Source organism: Mauremys reevesii, linkage group 7, assembly GCF_016161935.1.
Source record: "Mauremys reevesii isolate NIE-2019 linkage group 7, ASM1616193v1, whole genome shotgun sequence".
Lineage (NCBI taxonomy): Eukaryota > Metazoa > Chordata > Testudines > Geoemydidae > Mauremys > Mauremys reevesii.
In genome coordinates, this window is record NC_052629.1 from 104,463,438 (window position 1) to 104,485,411 (window position 21,974).

At 50.7% G+C, this 21,974-nt stretch overlaps 1 protein-coding gene across 3 annotated transcripts in view; it reads left to right on the top strand.

Annotated features, from left to right (window-relative positions):
- Positions 1 to 4,135: 4,135 nt before the first annotated feature.
- Positions 4,136 to 21,974, top strand: part of PLXNA1 (plexin A1) — a 267,745-nt gene continuing 249,906 nt past the window's right edge. The window contains exon 1 of one of the 3 annotated variants that reach the window (XM_039547182.1): positions 4,136 to 4,282. The gene's annotated coding sequence lies outside the window, so the exon portion shown is untranslated. Of the gene's footprint in view, positions 4,283 to 5,227; positions 5,333 to 17,531; positions 17,549 to 21,974 lie in introns of those variants that run through there. The other 2 variants (XM_039547183.1, XM_039547184.1) reach the window with 2 other exon arrangements.

Below are 21,974 nucleotides of genomic sequence, written 5' to 3' on the forward strand. Positions count from 1 at the left end.
GAGCACTTATAATAAAACAAAAGTAGGCTTATTTAAGAGAAACTAAAGATTTAACTAGATAAGAGAGGAAGTGGTGGAAACAGCTGGTTACAACTCAAAACAGAATTATTAAACACGAACCTGGGTTCACACTTACCGCTTGTCTACACTGCGAAGTTGTCGACAAAACTTTTGTCTTTCATGGGTACTTAAAAAAGCCCCCCCGCGAAAGACAAACGTTTTGCTGATGCAAGTGGCAGTGTGAATGCAGCTTTGTTGGCAGGGCTGGAAGTATTTTGTCAGCAAAAGTGCTGACAAAGTACCAACAAAGAGCGTTTATACACACCGACTTTTAGTGATAAGGCTGTGTCGACACAGCTGTGTTGCTAAAAGCTGCGTGGTGTAGACAAGCCCCAACAGTTAGTTTTCCTATATACTAAGGTAGGATCTCCACCAAATTCAGTCTGTTACAGAGCTGACTGATTGCACAAGATCCACATGTTCATGAAAGCCCCTTGCTCCCTAAGGGGTTTCCTCAGTGAATGGATTCAGAGTGCCTTCTCCTACACCCTGCTTCATAGCCAGGGCCATCTCCTGCCTGCTATAATGTTCCTTTTCACCACCAAGTGTTTCAGTTATTTGTCATTGTCTCCAGGGGCGGCTCTAGGAATTTGGCCACCCCAAGCATGGCGGCACGCCGCAGGGGGCGCTCTGGCAGTCGCCGGTCCCACGGCTCCGGGGGACCTCTTGCAGTTGTGCCTGCGGGAGGTCCGCTGGTCCCGCGGCTCCGGTGGACCTCCCGCAGGCATGACTGTGGAAGGTCCGCTGGAGCCGCCTGCCGCCCTGCCGGCAAAATGCCGCCCCAAGCGCGCACTTGGCGCACTGGGGTCTGGAGCCGGCCCTGACTGTCTCTGATGATTTTCCATTCAGTGAGGTGTGGCAAGGGTAGACAATAGAACCTTGCCTTATGTCCCCAGCCCAGTACGGGGGTGACAACTCCCTCTTGCTTGAATGGGTAATCCCTGAGACACAGGACCTCTGGTGACTAATTTCTACGCCAAGTCCATGAAGCATACTTTCAGTATCAATATATTATTCCATAAATATAATCCGTATATACAGCTCAAAATGACTATGAGACTTGAGCAGTTATGAGCTTCCTGCAGATTCCTTACATTTTACTCTTTGGGGATAAATATCCTGCAAGACGTGTGTTTGGTGTAGTGAGTTGGTTCTGAGGTGAGCGGTGTTTGGAAAGAACAGAGCCCCTTTGCCACGGGAGAACACAGCTCAGTGTGGAAGCAATGTTGCTTTCTTGGATGATAAGAGAGTGTCACAAGGAGCAGAGAGTAAAGGGAAAAAATGGAAGCGATAAAAGTGGCTGGCACGGAGTGCGTTTTTAAAAGACAAATAATCAACTCAAACCGTCATTTAGTCTTGTTTATGGCTTTTATTATTTCTCCTCTTTATAATTTTGTTTTTAAGTGAAGTGAATTTAGTGCCAGTGAAAGTTACTGAACTGACAGTTCTGGAGCACAGAGTCCTCTGTCTAGCTGCAGAATGGACACAGCATGAGCAGAGGAGGGGCCAGCTTCCTGCGTGTCCCCCTGCCGATGTCACTCGCCCCAGGCCAGGAATCCAGTCTGCATGGGCCTCTTGGCAGACATTGCCCACTACTGTCAGTTGGGATGTGTGGCCATCTGTCCCCTGGGAACTGGACTAAGGGCTAGCTTTTGGAACCAGCACTGAGCCCATGTGGCTGTGCTATGCATTGGGGGCTCCCCCACTGGGCCCAGGGCAGGAATTCACAGGCCACAAAGTGGCAGCTGCTCCACAACTCCTATTGTATCCTTAGCACCTGTGCCCTCCCCTGGGGAGCATGGCAAAGACACTGCAGCTGTGGTCTCCCCAGGATCTTCTGTGTGCTTTGTGGCAGGCTGGACATGTGCCAGGTCCACTGGGTCAGGGTTCTCTGCACCCGTGAAAGGGGCCAGAATAGGTCCTAGGACCCCAAACTCATTTCATATTGTACGCCACTGAGCCACCTTCAGATGGGCCACCGTGTCTGCACATAGTATGTACAGGGTGGCGGTGGAGTCATACCCTCTGAGGTGTTGTCCCCATGGTGCCCCCTCTGTGGAGTGAGGATGGAGGCTGGAAGAAGAGGGCTGGAGGCACATTGTCCCTCACTCGTACCATTGTCCCACCCTCTGATAACATGATCCTAGGGGAAGTGCAGGGGGAGATCCTTGCAGAATTTTCTAGCCCCAAAGCCCTGTCTGTTAATAGCCTGATCTGGTCCTGGGAGACCACAAGCCTGGACTGGCTCTGAATGGCCCCCACTCCAGCCCTCCCCCACCCCTTGTCTAGAGTTTGCAGTGCTTTCCTAGGAGGCCGGGGATATTGTTTTCCCCCTAACAATTTTTGGTCTCTTTAATTTGGAAAATATTCCCTTGTTTTCTACCTGCATTTTGAGGGGCTAACAACCATGTCAGTATCTAGACAGTGCCCCCGTGCCGATGCAACCTTGTGCAGCCTGGGCATCAGTGCTCTTGCCATGGTACTGGGGAGAATGCTGACGTGTGATCCTTCCGATGAGGCCTTTAAAATCCAGAGCCTCTCTGCTGTGCGTACTGGGGTTTGTCTTGGGTTCCTTGGTCAACATTTTGCCTGCCTTCTGCTGCGGTGCTGCTCAGCTGTTATACTGTATGCATGTGGGTTATGCAACATCTGGGGATCCTTCAGGATGAAAAACAATAAAGGGAGGGAGTGTTAAATGACTAGAGCATGGGGCACAGAGTCAGGATTCTTGGGGTTCTAGTCCTGGCTTTGCTATTTACTTGGCGCTAATGCATGGCAAGTCAGAACGACCTTTGGAAAACTAACATGACCTTGGGCAAGCCACTTAATGTCTTGGTGCTGGCCGTTACCCTAACTGTAAAGTAGGGATGATGCTCTGGACTCCCAGAGGTGGTTAATAACTTGTAAGGTGCTTTGAGCTCTTCCTTTGAAAAGTAGTATAAAAATGCAAAATATTATTGTGATGCAGTTGTTTATTTTCCTTTACCTAGGCCTGGGAAGCACAAATTAAACAACCAGACAGTTGTTGCTGGGTCATTACTTGCTAACAGGGCCGCCCCAAGCACGGCAGGCAGGCTGCCTTCGGCGGCATGCCTGCGGAGGGTCCGAAGCCACGGGACCAGCGGACCCTCTGCAGGCAAGCCGCTGAAGGCAGCCTGCCTGCCACCCTCGTGGTGACCGGCAGAGCGCCCCCAGTGGCTTGCCGCCCCAAGCACGCGCTTGGTGTGCTGGGGCCTGGAGCCGCCCCTGCTTGCTAATTAAAGTGATTGGTATCCATAGCAGTGAAACTCAGGCATTCTATGTTTATCTGATTTTAAGTACATGAGTCCAAACTGTTCACTGCTTAAGGAGGTGGTGTAGTCTAGTGACTGGACCAAGGAAGGGGGAGTTGTCTCCTGAGCCTTGTTCCTGGCTCTGAGAGGAAGTGCCGTCTAGTGGTGGACACAGGGTCAAGTTTCCTGGGTTCTGTTTCTGGATCTGGGAGGGTATGTGATCCAGTAGCTTCAGCAGGGCTCTAGGAAAAAGGACTCCTGGGTTCTATTTTCAGCTCTGCCCTTAGTCACCCTGTGACCGTGGCCTCTTGGTGTGTGCCTCAATTTCCACGCTTTTAAAACCGTGGTGATGCTACAATGGGCAGCAGAATTCGGTCAATTGAGAGTTGTTGCCATCCCTGGCTGGAGGGTGCTGTAAACTTGCACAGCAGTATTGGGCTTGGCTGCCAGCACACTTGCTTCCCCCCCGCAACCACCCTCCTGCCCTGCTGGGGAGCTGAGAACAAGGGACCTGCAGGTTCCTCCAGCCCTTGTGGAGCCTCCTGGCACTTACAAAAGCATTGCCGCTTTTACGGCAGCCCCTCGGCCATTGCCCTTTTAACGGGGTGCCCGCCCCTTTCGGCTCCTCTGCTCCTCCTCCTCTCTCGGTGCGCCAGTCTGCGCAGGCCAGGGCGCCCTCTAGAGGGGCTCGCTGGGGGAGCAGCCAGCAGCTGCCCCTTTGAACGTGTGCCTCAGTCGCTCTCCCTGGGAAGTCAGATCGAGGCTGGAGTTCCATTGGAACCCTGCGCTGCATTCCATTCCAATTCCATTCATGCTGGTCAGAGGCAGCGGCGGCAGCGGAGGAGCGAGCGAGGCGCGGAGCCCCGGCTTGCAGGGAAGGGGGAGGGCTAGTTGGTTGGTGTGGAATGTAATTATGGCTGGCACATCTGAAGCAAGCTCCGGTCCAGGCTGTAAGTAACCAGAATCCAACTTTACTCCTTCAGTTCCCAGGAATCGGATGCGTGTTTTTTTTCTCTCTCTCTCCCCCTTCTTAAAAAAAAGAGGCGGTGATTGTGCAGCGAGAGGGACGGGAAAGGTGGTTGTACAGGAGGGTGAGGGGATTGCAAAATGCCTTTCTCCTTGTTTCCCAGCCTGTCTCTAGAACAGTTGTGCCCCATCTGAGAGAGAGAGACACACACACACACACAGACAGGGAAATGTTCTGCGTTTCTCAGCTCTCGGGAAGCCTGTGCTGTGCTGGGGTAGGATTTGCAGTTTTCCCTCCCCCTACGGGGAGATCCTTCTTTCTTTTCGCATGCACAGGGGAAGAGGAGTTTGCTGGATTCTTTTGCTGGGTGGGATCGCTGCTGTGATTGTGTGTGCGCGCGCGTTGTGTTCTGCCGGTGTTGGAAGAATGTAAACTAGAGAGACCAGAAAACGTTTGGGGGTGTGGGGAGAAGAGGGTAATCGCCTAGCCGAAAAGCATCAGAGGGGGTGGGTGGATTGCACAGGGGAAATCTGCTTCAAAATGAGTCTGAATGGCTTCCCCTGAAATGTGGCAGGGTTGGAGCGGAAAGAGTTTAAAATGAACGTGAAGGGGGTTTGCTATTAAAAGTGTGGAGGACAAGGAAATCTGCTGTCTTTGAAATTGATTAAAGGGTGTGTGTAGTGGGGGGATGAAATGGAAAGGACTGAAATTGATCAGCATGTGGTTGTAACCGCTTAATTTAGAATAGATGGGGGAGAAGAAATATCTTAAAGCTTAAAATGCTCTCTCTGGGTAAAACGTGCTACTGCTGGTTCCCTGCATGAGGAGGGCTGCGAGGGAGAGACGCCCCCCGCCCGTCACAACATGCAGCGGCAATGTGGAAGGTACCGAGGAGCTAGCACAAGGGGGAATGCAGCAGGGCTGTGGAAGGAGGGAGATCCTGGAGCAGGCAGGATGGATTGTATGTGTGCATGGCAGGGAGTGAGCCAGGAGGGAAAGCCATGCCAGATCTCTCTGCATTTACATTTGCCTGGTATTGTATTTTATTTGTAAAATAAATCTCCTCCCTGTTTAAGTCCTACGGAGGGAAGCGATCTGGCTGTTGTGGGGAGATGGGGCGTTCAGTGAAGGCTGTGAAAGCTGCACTGCATCTTCTCCTCCCCAGCCCCTGCTTTCTGGGGACTTGTTCTAGAGAAGAGCTGGATCTGGGCTTGAGGTGGAAAGCAATCCTGCCCGGATTTGGAGGCTGCAAAGCTGGGAAATAGCTTTGCGTTGCAGTAGTGACTAACTCCGAGTCATCCTGGGAATGGATCCGGCAGTGAAGATAGCGCTTTAGATTGTATTTATTTCTATCAGCATCTCCCCTCCCTCGAGCCTGGGCTTAAAGGGAAAAGTTTACTCCGATTGTTCACCACGGATATTTTTGGTGGGTGGTGGCAGGTGGGGGATGGGGGTCTTTCTTTTTTCCAGTGCATAATTTATTAAGGGATATATAAGGTCTGACTCTTGCTAGTGTTGTGCTTGTCCAATTGTGGGTGTCTGGGGGAGAGGGGGAAGAGCTGGTGTCCCCAAGCCCTGCCTGATTGCTCATCTGAGCCCCTGGGGCTCTTCTTTCTCTGGGTGTCTGGGGTTGAGGAACTTTGCCTGGAGTGTACTGTTCATCTTTTATTAGGGGAAGCACAGCGTGCATGAGGGCTGGTGTTGCTCCTGCTTTGGGCTCCTGGAGGAGATGCCTTCCGGGCCTTAGCTGGTCAGAGTGAGGACAGAGAGGCATCCTTCCCTGCTTGGGTGACTCGCCAGATCTTCCCAGGCAGCAGTGGGTATAGCCAGACAGGGGATTGTGTGGGCTGTGGGGGTACACAAGGCTCCCTGGGTGCATCCCGGGGTGCGTGGGTCTCAGCTGCTATTGCCCTATGGAGAGGATTTTCATTCCCATGCTGGATTTCCTCTTTCCAAGATGAAGCAGCTATTTTTTGTGCTTGTAAATTTCCTCCACTGCCTGCATTAACCCAGCTGCGCTAGTGAAACTGACCAAACAGCTCAGTCTAGAGACCTCTCCTTGGCTTATTCCTTGCATCCACTGGAATGGGCAGTAGGGGTGAGTCTATATGCAGAGAAATGTGCAGAGCATTATAGCCGCCTCACCTCCCTGCGCCTCAGTTTCCCCATCTTTAAAATAAGGAGGATGACCGGATCACACAGGAGTGTTGTGAGGATTAATTCAGGTTTGCAGTGTGTTGAAAAAGGTAAAGCGCCATATATGGGTGAAGCATTTATTATACTGTAGTTTGTGAAAGGCCGCTGTGCTCTTCCACACAATGTGTATCTGTGATTATAGCCATATCTAGTTGCACAGGGTGGATTTATATACATCTATACATGTACCACTGTGTGTGTGAAGCCCTCTAATAACGTGGAAGGTGGTGAAAAGAGCTATTTGCCTCTCCGTTTATTTTCCTTGACCGCTTACATATAGCACTGTGCTGAGGACTGGACACACACACACAGCTCCAGTGTGCTTGTGGGGAGGGATCTGCAAATATTCAGTGGCATGCTCTGTGGAATACTTACAGCCCTATTTTTCTAGGTGTTTTTTGCCTTCCCTGCTCCTCACAGCAGTCAGATTCTTCCTTCTCTCCCTAGCAAAGCATGAGTGTTTGTGCTGAGGGAGGTGGGGTGAGGAGAGTCAATATGTAAGCAGAACTTGACATGAAGGTCACTGGTTAAAGATGAGATGGGTTGGGAGGGAAAAGACAGGCATTAGCCTTACTTGTTAACTCCCTTGTCCCTCATGCTTCAGGGAGAGAAAAACAAGAGCAAACATGCTAATAAAAATTCATGATCATCCTCTTATGTCAGGACCTCCGAGGGGAGAAAAGTTGTGAAGATGAGCTGCATTTAGGAGGCACTTTTTGTCTTGCTTAAGATAAAATCAGTTTACAGGGAGTATTCCATAAGAGTGTGTTGTTGGCCTTTTGCAGGAATGAAAATTATTCATCTCTTCTGCAAGGGGGCAGATAAAAGGGACAAGAAAAGGCTGTTGACTACATCAAAGGTTATCCATTTGAAAACACCATTTTCCTCCGAACAGCGTCTAATTGCTTCCTGAACAATCTCAAGGTCTTTTGTATATACTCAGTGGGTAAAATGAGTGACTCGGTGTATCTCTCTCAAGATACCAGTGACCGAATGTGCCGAGTAAGGAAGCCAAGGAAAATCTGCAGGGTAGAAATTTCCTAGATGATGTGGAGATAATTTCTTAAGTGGTTACAAAGAGAGAAGGTTTTGCCTCTGAGTATTTGCATAGTTCAGCTCTTCTGATATGAGTAAATTACAGTGTTAAGAGAAGCAAGACAGTATCAAGGTTGTGTGGGTGGAAAGGAAGTTTGGGTCCAAAATAGATGATCATGTAGCATACAGATACACCCCTAAGATGAGGAGCTGGGAATCCAGTGCACCCCATTCCAGATCTACGTGTTACTTGCATGCACCCAGTGTCATCTGTTATGCAGAAAAGTTAAACAGATCTGTCTCCTTGGATTAAGATCCCAGTGGAGAGGAATAATGTGTAGTCACTCTCCAATGGATTTGTAAAGAAACAGCAGCCAGGGGGATGGTTTTGTCTTTCACCGTTTGATCGCTGGGCTTTCTGTTCTGTAGATCACATTCTAAAGATTATTTTTTTATTGTATTTTTATTAGTGCAGTAAGATATCAATACCTGAAAGAGCTCATTCTTAAACAGACATGGTGAGGGATGGGAATGGAAGAAAGCCTAAAGTTTTACCCGCTTAGCCCCCTTTCCTGAGATGTAAAATTTGGGGTAGAACCTGGGAATCAACCTCCATGAACACTTGGATTGTGGTTCTGGATGTGAAAATTGTTTTGCTTCTATCTAGAAGCACCTTTCCTGTTAAAGGCCGAGAGAACACTGAAATAGATAAACGAGCCCCTCCTAACTAAAGCTGTGATGGGATTGAGGGCCACGCATCAGTGTTTATGACTGCTGTTATTTAGTGGGAGACTTACACTGCTGAAATCTGAGGGGGCAGTAAAAGCGTACGCCTTGCCTGTGCACCGTGGATGCGTGCCGCTCCTCCTCTCCCCCATTCGGATACAAGAAGACGCAACCCGCCAGCCATTCCTCTCTGAAACCTAGAGAGAGAACAGAAATAAACCCTTTGGTCCAGACTGTGCACTGGCATGTGGGGTGTAAATCTAGTGCAAGCCTGTGTATTTCAGTGGAGTTACTCTCCCTTTGACCCCGGTGTTCTGGCCCTCAGTTCGAAGCTAATGACGGACTCTTGTTTGTGTTTACTCTGTAGGCCCAGGCTGGCTTCCGGTCTTTGTTGCTGTTTGACTGACTTCTTACTTTTGCAAGGCCCAGAGCCATGGGTGCTGGCGTGTGTGTGTAAACTAGAACTCTCCGCACCTGGGACAAGCCAAGGGAAGTGTGGCTGCTCCCTCTCTGGGGATCTCAGTGGATGTGGGGACAGCTTTAGTTTATAGTTTTGGTTCCTCTGGCAGCTCGTCCCCCAGCTGGCCTTAAATGCCCCCGACCTCCTCAGGGCTCTCTACTTCCCTGGCTTTTCTGGACCCCTGCAGCCCAGCAGGTGCAGATTATGGCGGTTTGGCACCACTACCGCTCCTCCCCCTGCTGGGCTTTTTGCCCTGGGGCCTTGCACCGGGGTCCTTGCAAACACAGATGTTGAACTGTATCAGGGTCTATGTGACCAAAACCATAAAGAACAAAATATGTGAAGTGCACAGACATCTTGGGTTGCTATTCACGGTAACCCATCACCTTCTCCAGACCCGCTTTTTTTGCAATGTCTGTAAGAGTCTAGCCAACGAACTCCTCTGAGCGTGTATCCTCTTAATTTCCCAGGAGTGACCTGCTCGTTTGTGTGGTGGGAATGGAGGAAGGGCAGTGGAATTGAAGTTTGGGGTTGGTGTGTGTGTGAGGCTGAGAAATCGGGAGTTTAGTTCAAAAGTGGACACTGATTATTTTGGATGCATCCATTTTTGGTTGGGTGCCCAACCTGAGACGCCTGGGGCCTGATTTCTCAGAGATGCTGAGCACCTGCTGCTCCACCTAAGGCCAGTGAGAGTTGTGAGTGCTCGTCTTCTCTGAAAATCAGGCCCCATATGTGTCCAGCTGAGCACTGGTGCCCGCATTGAAAGCAGAGGCTTTGATGTATTGTACCCTGTGTCTGTGCAGCGTGTGGCACATTCCGGGGGCTGCTGCATTCTAAACAACTCCCCTTTCTAGATCTGATCTACGGGGGGATGCTGGTATGTCCTGACTGTCTCTGACACACACAGCCTGCGTTCTGGTGCCGTTACCGCGGCATGCACTGGGTACAGCACATGTAAACACAGACAGCTTGTTCATCCAGATACGTCTGGGAGTCTTGTCTGAGCAAATGTCATGTGCACCGTGGTGGTGAAGTGCTAACTAAGAAATAAATCCTGATGGCCTTCTGCAGCGCCAACAGCACTGACTGGATACAGGGCCGCCTTAGCAAACACAATGTGGCTTAACTGTGTCTAATGCCTTTCATGCCAAAGAAGTCTTCTGACCTGGTAGCAGGAGCAGGGCTAGTTTTGTTCTGGAGGGGAACACAGGTGGCAATCACTTTTTGTTTTTCAAAGTGAAACCATTCAAACTAGCAGCTCGGCCATATCCATGCGTTTCCTGTTGGAGCAGCCTTTACTGTTAGATGCTGCGGTTATGATCTAGCCCAACTTCTCCCTTGCTTTCGCACCACCGCTGCTCCCAACCCTTTCCACTGCAGGCAAATCTCTCTGACTGGGAGATTAAATGTAGCCCCACTGGCTAACAAAGCCTCACTGTTAAAAACTGATGTTCTTTATTTAGGACAAGCATGAAAAACACCTGCCAAAGCTCCTTGTTCCCTACGTGACAAAATGCTTAAGCCAATTTAAATCAACTTAAAATACAAACCCTGCATCTAGACTGTCAAACTTAAACGGAATTGAGTTATCTTTTTTCCCTATTTATCCTTGGATGTAAGGTGCTATCTAAATGCAAAGTATAGAGTATAATCCTGGGCTTGTGACGGATGATGGTTTTACAGTTACCAGAACACAGTAACAAAGGGGGTAACGTTTAACCCTTGTCCAAGGCTCCACAGGTGCTTGATGTGGAGGAGGGAGGTATAGCTCAGTGGTTTTAGCATTGGCCTGCTAAACCCAGGGTTGTGAGTTCAATCCTTGAGGAGGCCACTTAGGGATCTGGGGCAAAAATTGGTCCTGCTAGTGAAGGCAGGGGGCTGGACTCAATGACCTTTCAAGGTCCCTTCCAGTTCTAGGAGATTGGTATGAGTTGCTTTCAGCATTGACAGAATCCTTTCTGAACTGTGGTTGTGGTTTAATTGAATACAGAGTATTTTTTTTATTGATTAAACACTAGATTAGTTTTGTAATTTCTCTGGCTTCCTGGGGCAGCTGCGGTCTAGTAGTTGGGGCATGGCGCTGGGATATGGGAGACCTGAGTTCTGCTTCTGACCTGCAGTGTGGCCTTGGGCAAGTCGCTTTGCCCCTGTGTGACTCAGTTTCCCCATCTGTGCAGCCAGGGATGATGATGTTGCCTTACTGGTGGAAAGTGGTCTGAGAGCTCTAGATGGAGTAAGTGGAAAGAGTGATGGGGCTGTGATGGCCCAGGTGACGCAGTCAGTTCGCAACAACTGGGCTGCCCTTTCCTGACCCTGTAGACAGTGCTCCTACATTGTCCTGCTACCCAAGTGTGTGTGTTAGGAGCCGCTCTGCAATCCCCCCTTGGTGTCTCTAATAGAGTTGCCCAAATGCAGCTAACACCATCAGCCTTGCCTCACCCCCATGTAGTGTGACTCTGTACTGCAGTAGCCTGGCTAAGGCTGCTCAATGGCCGACAGCTTGCAGAGCAGCCTGCGGGCTTTCCACCTCCCTCTCCTCTTACTATCTCATGTATCCCTCAATCTGCTGGCCAACTTGGCACTGAGACCGAAGAGAAGTAGTAATCCAATTTGGGCACTTTAACTGCACTTTGCTAACCATGCCGCTGGCCAGAGCTTGGAAACTTTAATCTGCCTAATGACCCCAGCTTTGGGGACTGACTGATGGCCATTTGTTTTATTTATTTGGTTTTCCTTTTCTTTGGCTGTTGGGGATGGATGTGATGCCTGGGAGAGGGTTGATTTCCAGGGTCCAGCCGCCTGTGCAGGGCACCTTACAAATTGTATAACAGCAGGGGAAGACCATATATTGTACTTGCATTTTTTTTCTTTTTGTTTCTTCCCCGCATCTTCCTTTTCTATTCTCCTCCCTTCTTTTCTTGTAAAGACAAACCCCTCTAGGCAAGGCAGGTTTGCAATCTACTATTATTTTCAGGAACGCTCAGCCAAGAAAAAGAAAGTATCTCTCTTCCTTTGGTTGCCCACTGTTTAATGTACAAAATACAGAGGTGGTAATTGCATTAAAATGTATATAATTATGCTGTAGGAAAAAAAATCTTGTTAATTGCACGGGTGTTTTGAACTGATAAGTGTTGAGTGATTCATGTTTTCTTTAGAGTTCACCAAAGCAGAGCTGCCGTCCACAGTGCAGGAGTTTAGGAGAGAGGCTTGTTTTCATACCCTTTACAGAAAGTAAGCTAAACATTTAGAATCAGAGCTGATTTCTGTATCTGTCAGATCTCCTGCACTTGGCCCTTCATTCCTGGCCTCCGTCCTGTGAAGTGTTGAATGGTCTGGCCCTGATCCAGCAAAGCCCTTAAGCACACGCTTAACTTGAAACACTTTAGTCCCATTGACTATAGTGGGGCTGCTTGAGTTTTCAGTTAAGCATGTGCTTAAGTGCCTTGCTGGATTGGGCCCAAATTCCCAAATTTCTTGCAGAATTGAGTCCCCAATGAGTCAGAAACCACAGTCACATTGACAAATGCTAGCAGTTGACTCTGGTTAGGAAGGAAATTTCTGCACTTGGTACTTGCCATAGTACAACTAATCGGGTGCTTAAAGGGTTCTTTGCTGCCCACCTCTGAAGCGTTTGGGTTTTGGCCATTGTCAGAGGCAGGGCACTGGCATGATGGATCATTCTGACAGGATGAGGGGAAGGGTTGCCTAATGGTTAAAAAGACACTATCAAGTTGAAAATCATATATCCACCCGACAATCGCCAATCCTGCTATAGTTACAGGTAACACCTGAGGTGACAGTCACAGAAAGAAGTGTTTACTTTGTGCATTTCTTAGCACTGTGTGTATAGTCCATTTTACTTGTCCTCTATATCATCAGTTAGTTTCTCCCTTGCTGTAAAGACCGTTTATAAATATTGACAGGAGAACAGGAAAACCCTTACAATATTTGTACAAATAAATAAGTTTCAAGCTATGCTGATTAAAGGGCACTTTAATTTAAAAAAATGTTAATTGATTAGAAAAATGTCTTGTTAGTGGGTTCGCTGGGTCCCTTTAAAACACACCACTGGGAGTCAAGAGGACCTGGGCTCTAATCCTGGCTCTGCGTTGGACTCGCTGTGTAACTGGGCAACAGAGATTGAACCAGGGTCTGGATTTGTTCCTGAGTTTGCATGTGAATCCTGTCTGTCTCTAGCAGGATGAATCTGAGCATCCTGAACTCTGGCAAAATTGGGATTCAGATTCAAGAGTGTTTGTAGATTCTGCAATTTCAGTCAAGCCTGGCTCTTCTAAGCAAGTCACCTCCCCTCTCCAGGCCTTGCTTTCCCATCCATGAAATGGGAATAATGAGATTTAAGTACACCCCCAGGAGGTGGTGAGGATGAAGTCATAAAAGATAATAAAGTGCTTTGAGATCTTTGGATGGAGAGTACTAGGGAAGCGTTGACTGTTGTTTCTACTTCTATAAGAAGGAGGGAATTATTTCCTAACCCGAGAGAGACTCTCTGAAGAGCAGACGTCTAGAGTTTGTCGTGGGAAGCTTAGAGCTGTGATGCCTTTGAGAAAATGTTTGAAATTCATCCTCTCTCAAATCTGCTATGTTGCTATGTCACACTTCCCTCCACCCCCATCTCCTCCCTAGTCCTTTTTATTCCTAGAAGTGTTGGCATGAGCACAGACACTCTGATTTGTCAGCGTTAGTCTGTAGTTTCCTACCTGAGGTCCTGTTCTCTGGTGACAGAATCATTTCTAGCTGTGATGATGCAAATGGGGGTGGTGGTTAGTGCCTCAGGTGGGATAATAAGCAGCCAGAGGATCTCTTAAAAAGCCAAGAACCTGTTTTCCAGGCTGTGGTCCTCAGGAAGAAAGGGGGGAGGAGTAATGCAGAAAATGCACAGGAACGCCAGCAGGATTGTTTCCAAAATAGACTGTTTGGAACTATGCGTGTGTCGATGAGCCTTTACAACACAGAGTGGGCCTGTGTGAAATTGACAGGAGTTATTGTTCATTATTATTTGTATTATGGTAGCACCTCAAAGCCCCAACAGAGATTGGGGCCCCACTGTGTTAGACATTGTTCGTGCATACACAAGACATGACAGTCCCTGCTCTGAAGGGCTTGTAATCAAAATAGACAGGGCAAACGGGGTAGGAGGATAAATGGGGGCCCAAACAAGTGACTTGCCCAAGGTCATGTAATCGATAAGTGGCAGAGCCGGGAATAAAACCCACATCTTCTGTCTCCCAGTGCCCTGTCTGCTAAGTCATGCTCCCTCTTGTCATTTACATCATAGTCTTGCAGTTATACCCGTGTGCACCACTGCCTTTGGATGGAGTCGGAACTCTTCAGCTATGTGTCACAGGCCCTGTACTGCTCACAGTCAAGGAGGAATCTCCTTTAGCTCAAATATAACGGGCAGTTGTTTTTGGAGCGGAAGGATCCCAGTTCTGTCCCTGCTGCCACCATGACATTTTGATACCATGATGTGCAATGTAGGGCGAATGTTGAAATCTTGGTGATCACAGATTATGTGCAATATATTGCAACATGCTGTGTCTTGACAGTAAGGCAGGAGTTCTCGAACTGGGGGTCGGGACCCCTCAGGGGGTCACGAGGTTATTACATATTCTCAAACTGGGGGGTCGTGAGCTGTCAGCCTCCACCTCAAACCTCGCTTTGCCTCCAACATTTATAATGGTGTTACGTTAAAAACACTTTTTTATATATTTATGGGAGGTCGCACTCAGAGGCTTGCTGTGTGAAAGGGGTCACCAGTACAAAAGTCTGAGAACCCCTGCAGTAAGGCCATCCTGTAGCACTCCATGGGGCGATGCCACTTGCTTGAGCTCTTATGATCGATATTTTCATTATTTTAAAGTGGATTTCTATACCTAAAAGACACTGGATCCATCCATGTGCCTTAGTCCCTTCCTGGAAGTTGATGTCTGTAGTGCAAGAACAAAGTCCAGTCTTCTTGGCCTGTTTGCAGTAACAGCTGACGAGTGAATTCACATCACGTACACTGGTGTTCCTTGTGGTACAGCCATACGTCCCCAGGGACGCTGGAACAATTTGTACAGTGGGGATGCTGAGAGCCATTGACCCAAACTGTAAACCCTGGATAGAATGGAAACCATTTCAAGCCCAGGGGTGTTGCTGCACCCCCAGTTCCAGCACCTGTGTGCGTCCCCAAGGGGCTGCTCAGAGACCATCAATTTATTTCCTGCATGCACAGCCATTAGCCTGTGACACTTGTTCACTGTTGACCTGGGATGGATTTGAACCAAGGGCGTTAAAGGCGAAACGCACTGCATCCAATCCTGCCAGCCTGCCCCTGTTCCTGTAGCTACTCTGAAACACTGAATTCCATGATCCTTTGGTATCTGCCTCTGTCACGCTGTTAAAACATAGTTTCCCTTCTCTTTGTTTTGTTGCTGTTGGAACATTTTCAGAGGCTTCTCTCTCTCCCGTCCTACTGCGGTCTAGCGAGATGCCGCAAGCTCTCAAGTTATCTCCCTACTTCCAGCTTTCCCAGGCCTGCTGCACCTAGGGCAATTAAAAACTCTTGCTACATTGTGGGACTGGAGCTTTGAAATGAAAGTGGTTCTGAGTCCTGACTTGACTTCCAAGGGCCCTTTCTCATTGGCTTCTCTGCAGGCCGGAGCATCTGTGCTTTGGGAAGGCAGAGCCAGGCTTCCAGCAGGGACTGAGCTGCAATGAAAGAAGCTGCTAGTGAGGAGGGGAACCAAAGCCTCTTGTGGAAGGAAAGGCTGAGCAGATTGGGCTCAGGTAAACCTCGTCATGAGACTCATATTAGCAAGTTGCTTAGGGGAATTGGAGGTAAGGCTGACGACAAGAGTCAGTTCACCTGCCTTTACTGTAAACTGGGAATTTTCACATGGAGCGAGTCTGTCAGGGAAGCTGCAAAATCTACCCGGCTTGAGTTTGGGAAGGAGAGAAGTTTCCCTGCTGCCGAAAGGGCTGTGAATATTCTGTGGGGTTGCTGAGCTCACCGGAGGCTAGACTCACCGTGTTCTTGCTAGGTTACTAGGTGAAGGGTGTGTGTGAGGAGAGAGAATCTCTCACGGGGATCAGCTGCTGGAGATGTATTGATCTTAAGAGAGGAGGATTGCTGGTTTGTATCTCTGGCTGGGCTGGCCTACTAAGGGGCTTGCAGCAGATGGTTAGAAGGCAAGGAATATCTGTGTGTGTCTGTCTGTGTGTAATTCCCTGCAGTCTGAGAGCAGAGCACCTCCACTGAATCATGCCTGGACTACTAGGATTCTGCATTTAGTAGCCTAGCTGGCTCCCTGTTCTGGCGGCTTGTCCTTAGCAGATGCAACAACATCTAGAATCATAGAATATCAGGGTTGGAAGGGACCTCAGGAGGTCATCTGGTCCAACCCCCTGCTCAAAGCAGGACCAATCCCCAGACAGATTTTTGCCCCAGACTCCTAAATGGCCCCCTCAAGCATTGAACTCACAACACTGGGTTTAGCAGGCCAATGCTCAAACCACTGAGTTATCCCTCCCCGCAAAGTTAGAGGCTTTGTTCCCCTGCTGTACGTGGGGTCAATTCCCAGATGTGTGGTTCCCCCGATGATATATTTAGGGGGGCAAGGGGAGAAAATCCCCACCACTAACAAGGTTGCATGAAATGGAAACTCATCTTGGTGGCTGAAGGTTGGTGTATTTGCCTTTTCCCCCCCCTGTAGACCTTGGTTCAGCTCCTATCTCTGGATATGATGGGAAATATATTTGGCCATGGCAACATCTCCCTTTGTTCACATCACAAAATTCATCCTAACTAGCAATCTCTGATCAAGAGAAGCCCGGGATTAGAAAAGTAGGGGCTGGATCTGTTGTGTGTGCGCAACAGCAGGGACTGCAGGTCGGGACTGAGGGGCTCATATGGTTCTTTTGCTGCTTTGTGCCAGGTACAAGCCAATGGGACTAGCCACTTTCTTAAGCACCAATTTCACCTGCTGACCTTCCCAACCCGAGGCTGCCAATGGAGCTGAACTGCTAATGAGAACGGCTTGCAATGGCTTGGTGTCTGGGACATGGGCTCAGCTCCTCCAGGAGGGTTGTTATAGCAGGGAATGGAGAGCGCACCTGGGAGTGAGAGGATCCCCAGCAAACTGGGAAATGGTCTCAGGACAAGCTGGGCTGAGCCTGAAGTTGTTCCCTCCTAGGCACAGGCTGGAATCAGATTTGCGTCCCAGGCGAGCTTTCCCCATGACCACTCGCTGCCGCATTAAGGGAGGTGAAAAACTAGGTTTGACTCAGAAAGGAAAATGGTGGTTGTAGATGCTTTCTATAGAATTTCTCCATCTGATCTTTAACCAGCAGCCAGGTCAGATCTGAACTAATGGCCTCCAGCATTGGAATAACATACCTAGGGGTGTGGTGGAGTCTCCGGTGCTTGTAGTCAGATGCTACCGTAATACAAAGAGCACTGTTTGTCTGTAAACTTCCTTCCGCTGTGTTGGAAACCCAAACACAGCTGCACAGACACAGTGGCTATTGCATGAAAACCAGGAGAAACTGGCCAGTTTAGCTTCCCTCTCCTGAGATAAGTGAAGTGCAGGAAAAGGAAACAAACTGCATGGGTGGTGAAAAGCTGACTGGGTTTCGAAAAGCCTTTCGCATTTGCTGATTTAAAGCCCCGATAGTAACCCACGGAGGGAATTAGATATCTTCATTATGACTGTTTTTAACCTGACAGTGTCCCTTTAAAGTGCTAGCTGGAGACTGAGCCAGGCATAATGTGCCAATGGCCCTTCGTGACTGTGCCAATGTATCCTGTGGCTGCCTGCGTTGAGCAAGGTAACTGCAATGCAGCTGCTCTGACTGGAATGGGAGAGGCCCAGGAGCCCTGTGCACCTTTCAGTGTGGTGCAGACAAGCTCCTGTGCTTGCAGTCCTCCTGGCACTGCAGGGGTTAAGGTCAGCTTGGCTGTGCACAGAATACTGGGGCAGGCTGCCAGAGCAACATGTGAGCGGCCCCTCCCCCGCTTTCCTGTTGCTGCCTGAGGAGTATCTGCAGGCACTGGAAGGGGTTAATATCACACTCAGTGTGAAACTTGGTCTTCAAGCCTCCTTGGGGCAGGACTCTGTGGGGAAGCCCTGAGCAGCGTCACCGCCCCGGGAGGTATGGGCCTCCCTTCCCCTGTTTCCAGGCTCAGGGCTGAGCCAGTTTATCCTGCAAACCCCTCGTGTGCACCCTGGAAAAGCCAGAGAGTTGCTGGTCCCTGAGTGTGACGAGCCCAACTTGCCTCTCAGGTCCCAGGGGAGTTGAGCTGGCAGACACAGCTTGTGGCCTGTAAACATGGCAAGTCCCACCTGAAATTCCCGACTAGGGGGTGGGGGTGGGGGGGGTTGTTAGAGAGGCCTGTGTAACTTTACTGCTGCTCAAGTTTTGCACTTAGCACTGTGCACCCAAGACACTCAAGCCACTTCACCTCAATAGGTCGTATCCCCGTTTCCCAGCTGGGGAAGCTCTGAGGTTAACCACTGCAGAAGTGATTCTGCAGTCTAGCTGGGGATAGTGCCCAGGAGTCCTGCCGCTCAGTCCCCCGCTCTGGTGCGTAGGCAGGCTGTCTCCCTATAGCCTTTGCGCAGGTGGTTTCCTCGCTAGGCACTGAACGCCTGAGTGTCCTTCATTTGTTACCGATAGTTCTGCTTTCCAGCTGCACTGGGGACCTCCTATGCTGTACGTGCGGAGGAGCTGGAGAGATGAAGATTTCTTCTGACAGACGTTGGGGGAACAATCTGCATCATGTGGTGTCTAGTGCTATCCACGTGCTTGTGAGTGAGCATCATGCCTCAGCAGAGGTCCTGCCAAGTGCGGGCTGGGGAACCGGGGGCAGTGGTGGTAGGTGAAGCAGGCCTGCCCTGCAAGCATGGCCCTCTTTGGTGACACAGGCCCCTGCTGTTCAGGCAGCGGGTCGGGGTGGAGGGGCTGTTGGAGAAGCTGGAATGGGGGTAGGTTCAGACTGGGCTTGCTGCATGTGGGGCTGGTTTGAACATTATGTGTTGCTCCCTGCTCCGCTGCTGCCAATTCTCACCTGTTCCATTTGCAGAGACCAGCCCACAGTATCCCCAACCCTTTCCTGGGAGAGACTCGTTGTTCTCATCCAGGATGGATCTACAGCAGGGGTTGGCAGCCTATGGCACGTGTGCCGATTTTTAATGGCATGCGGCTGCCTGCTGGGACTTCCCGTGCCATTAAAAATCCTGCCCGGCGCGGCAAGCTGCGGGGTCCGCAATCCTGGGCTGGAGCACTGGGCTGAGCGCAGCAAGTCGCCGGCCCCTCCCCCTCCTTCTCCCCTCCCCTGAGCCCTGCCGCCGTGCACGCAGAGCTCTGGAGGCCGGGGCTGCGCGCTCCCGTGGGGCAGTGTTTGGCTCCACGGAGAGGGAAAGACGCTTCCCGCTCACCCGGAGCCCTGCTGCCACGCGCACAGCGCTCGGAGGGGCGGGGCTGTGCGCTCCCGCGGGGTAGTGTATCTGGCTCTGCTTCAAGCCTCAAGGTAAGGGGTCTGAGGCCAGGGGGGGTGGTGGATAAGGGGTGGGCAGTCAGAGGACAGGGAGCAGGGTGGGTTGGATAGGGGGTGGGATCCTGGTGGGGGTGGCTAGGAGCGGGGTCTCTGGAGAGGGCAGTCAGGGAGCACGGGGGGTGGATGGGGCATGGGAATTCCGGGGCCTGTTAGGGGGTGGGGGGTGGATAGGGGACAGGGAGCAAGGAGGGTCCTGGGGGGCCAGTTAGGGTGGGGAGTCTCATACCCAGCCCTCCCTCTGCCCTGACACCTGCACCCCCCTCACATGCCCCCAGCCCTCTGCCCTGACTCTTGCACCCCCCCCCCCACCCCATGCACCCACCACATCCCCACCCTCACCCTGAGCACCAGACGGGAGCTCCTGCACCCCTCGCATCATATGGGAGCTGCCCAGGTAAGTGCCCCACACCCAAACCTCCTGCCCCAACCCTGAGCCCCCTCCCTCATTCTAGCTCCTGGCCAGACCCTTCACCCCCAGCCCTGTGCTCAATGCACTCCCACCCTCAGCTCAGTGCACAGAGAGGAAGAGAATGGGCCAGAACCAGGGAGAAGGTAGGTACCCACTGTATGTGGGCAGAGCCGGGACCCCAGACTGACAGTGGGCTGAGTGGGTCCGGCAGTCAGGATCCCGGGTGGCAGGAGCTGGTGGATGGAACCCGTGAGCAGCAGTGGGCTGAGCCACTCAGCCCACTGCTGGTCTGGGGTCCCAGCCGCTGGCCCCGCACAGCCCGCTGCCGGTCTGGGGTTCTGGCTGCTGGCCCCTTGCCAGCTGGGGTCCCGGCCGCAGGCCCCACACAGCCCACTACCGGCCTAGGTGAACAGAACCCCAGACCAGCAGTGGGCTAAGTGGGCCAGCGGCGTAAGATCAATATTTTAATTTAATTTTAAATGAAGCTTCTTAAACATTTTGAAAACCTTGTTTATTTTACAATACAACACTAGGTTAGTTATATAATATATAGACTTATAGAAAGAGACCTTCTAAAAAGCATTAAAATGTATTACCAGCACGCGAAACCTTAGATTAGAGTGAATAAGTGAAGACTCAGCACACCACTTGTGAAAGGTTGCCAACCCCGGTGTACAGTGTGCATATAGCTTGGCAAGCATGGCAGGTACCACTTGAGCACACAAGGTACGCCTGGGCTGGACTGCACCATGCCTCGCTGGCACATTGGAATGGTCCCTTGGCTTCAGTGGCACGCGTGTAGATGATAGTCACACCACAGCAGTATAGAAAGGGTTAACCTACCTCTGCACTCTTGCACCCACCCCAGGCAAAGCCTCTCTTGTCAGTTAATGGAAATTTCCAATCCCTTCCGCCAGGGCCGTCAGTGCAGCGCTGGCGATGTCTGTAGCTCTGCCATGGATGTGACGCCGACACAGCATATGCCCCAAGGAGCTTACAGCCTGCGGGGACAGAGATGGCCGGGACTGTTTCAATGGAACGTCCCACCCTTCTCAGTGGCTGGCGTGATGGGGGCTGATTAGGGCCTGCTTATCTCTACAAGAGATGTGGATAAGTAGAGAGTAGGGGGCCTGGCACGGCTGCCTCTGCCTGGTGTGTTAATCCTTTCTGCCTTAGGCTGAAGTACAGCTGGAGCTAGCTTAACTCCCCTTGCTCTCTCTCTCTACCCTGAGCCGCTGGCATTCAGCAGGCTGGGATGTGAGCACCCCCTGCCAGGTGGGCTTGGAGTGTCTTTCTGGAGAGGCTCCGGGCAGGCGCTGATTCCTGGCTCAGAGCTCATGCATGTAAGGCCCAGTGAATAAAAGTTCCCAGCTGACAAGTTGTGCGCGTGTGTGCAAGCAAAGTCTATGCTGCTTCACCATCTCAGTTTGCAAAGCTTGGCCCCTCACCCCCGGGGAGACCTCGGCATTTGTGTCTCCTCGCCTGACCTTATTGGATCCACTCTCCATTGAACAGGGGAGTTTCTGGCTTTGGTCCTGGTTAGGCTGCCCCTCCCCCTCTGCCCATGCTGTGGGAATGCTGGCCAAGAGGCCTGATGAATAGGATGGAGAATACTAGGGGCAAGCAGTGGAGGCTGGATCTGGAGGTGGTGCGTGTGGGCGAGGGCTCTGCTTGCCATGTGGGTGCGGGGTAAGTCTCGCTGGGAAGCTCCTACAGCTGTGAAATGTGTGGGGAGAGGAAGATCAGCTCTGGTGGAAACTGCTCCCTTCCAAATGTGGACTCTGCCCATTGGGAAGCACAAGGCCAGCCTTCCTGAACTCTAGCCCACTGATCTGAGGTGGTGGTTATGGCTGGAAGATACAGCGAGGCTTTCCATAGCCACATGTTTAAAGAGTTTGCTATAGAGCCACCCAGCGGGGATGTTGACTTCACTGCTGGTACATACTAGCGCGTGTGTTCTGTTCTACACCTGCTGTTGCTTTCTGATTAAGATCAAGTGAGACTTTCCTCATATCCACCCTGCTCAGGCTAGGGCACTATCTCCTCTCCCACCCCAACCTTCCCCAAATGGACGCACTAATCTAACAGCTCATTTCATCTCTGATTCTGAAGTGGAAAATATCCTAGATTCAAATTTTGCTGCATGTCCATTTTTGTTCATTTTTAGCCCTGTCTCTTCCAGGCTGGCTTTCCCTGCCAGCCAAGCAGTCTGTTGTTAATTACCTGGCTGCTCTAACTTCTCCCAGCTGAGGGGCTGCATTAACTAACCAGGAGCCTGAGGGCGGTGC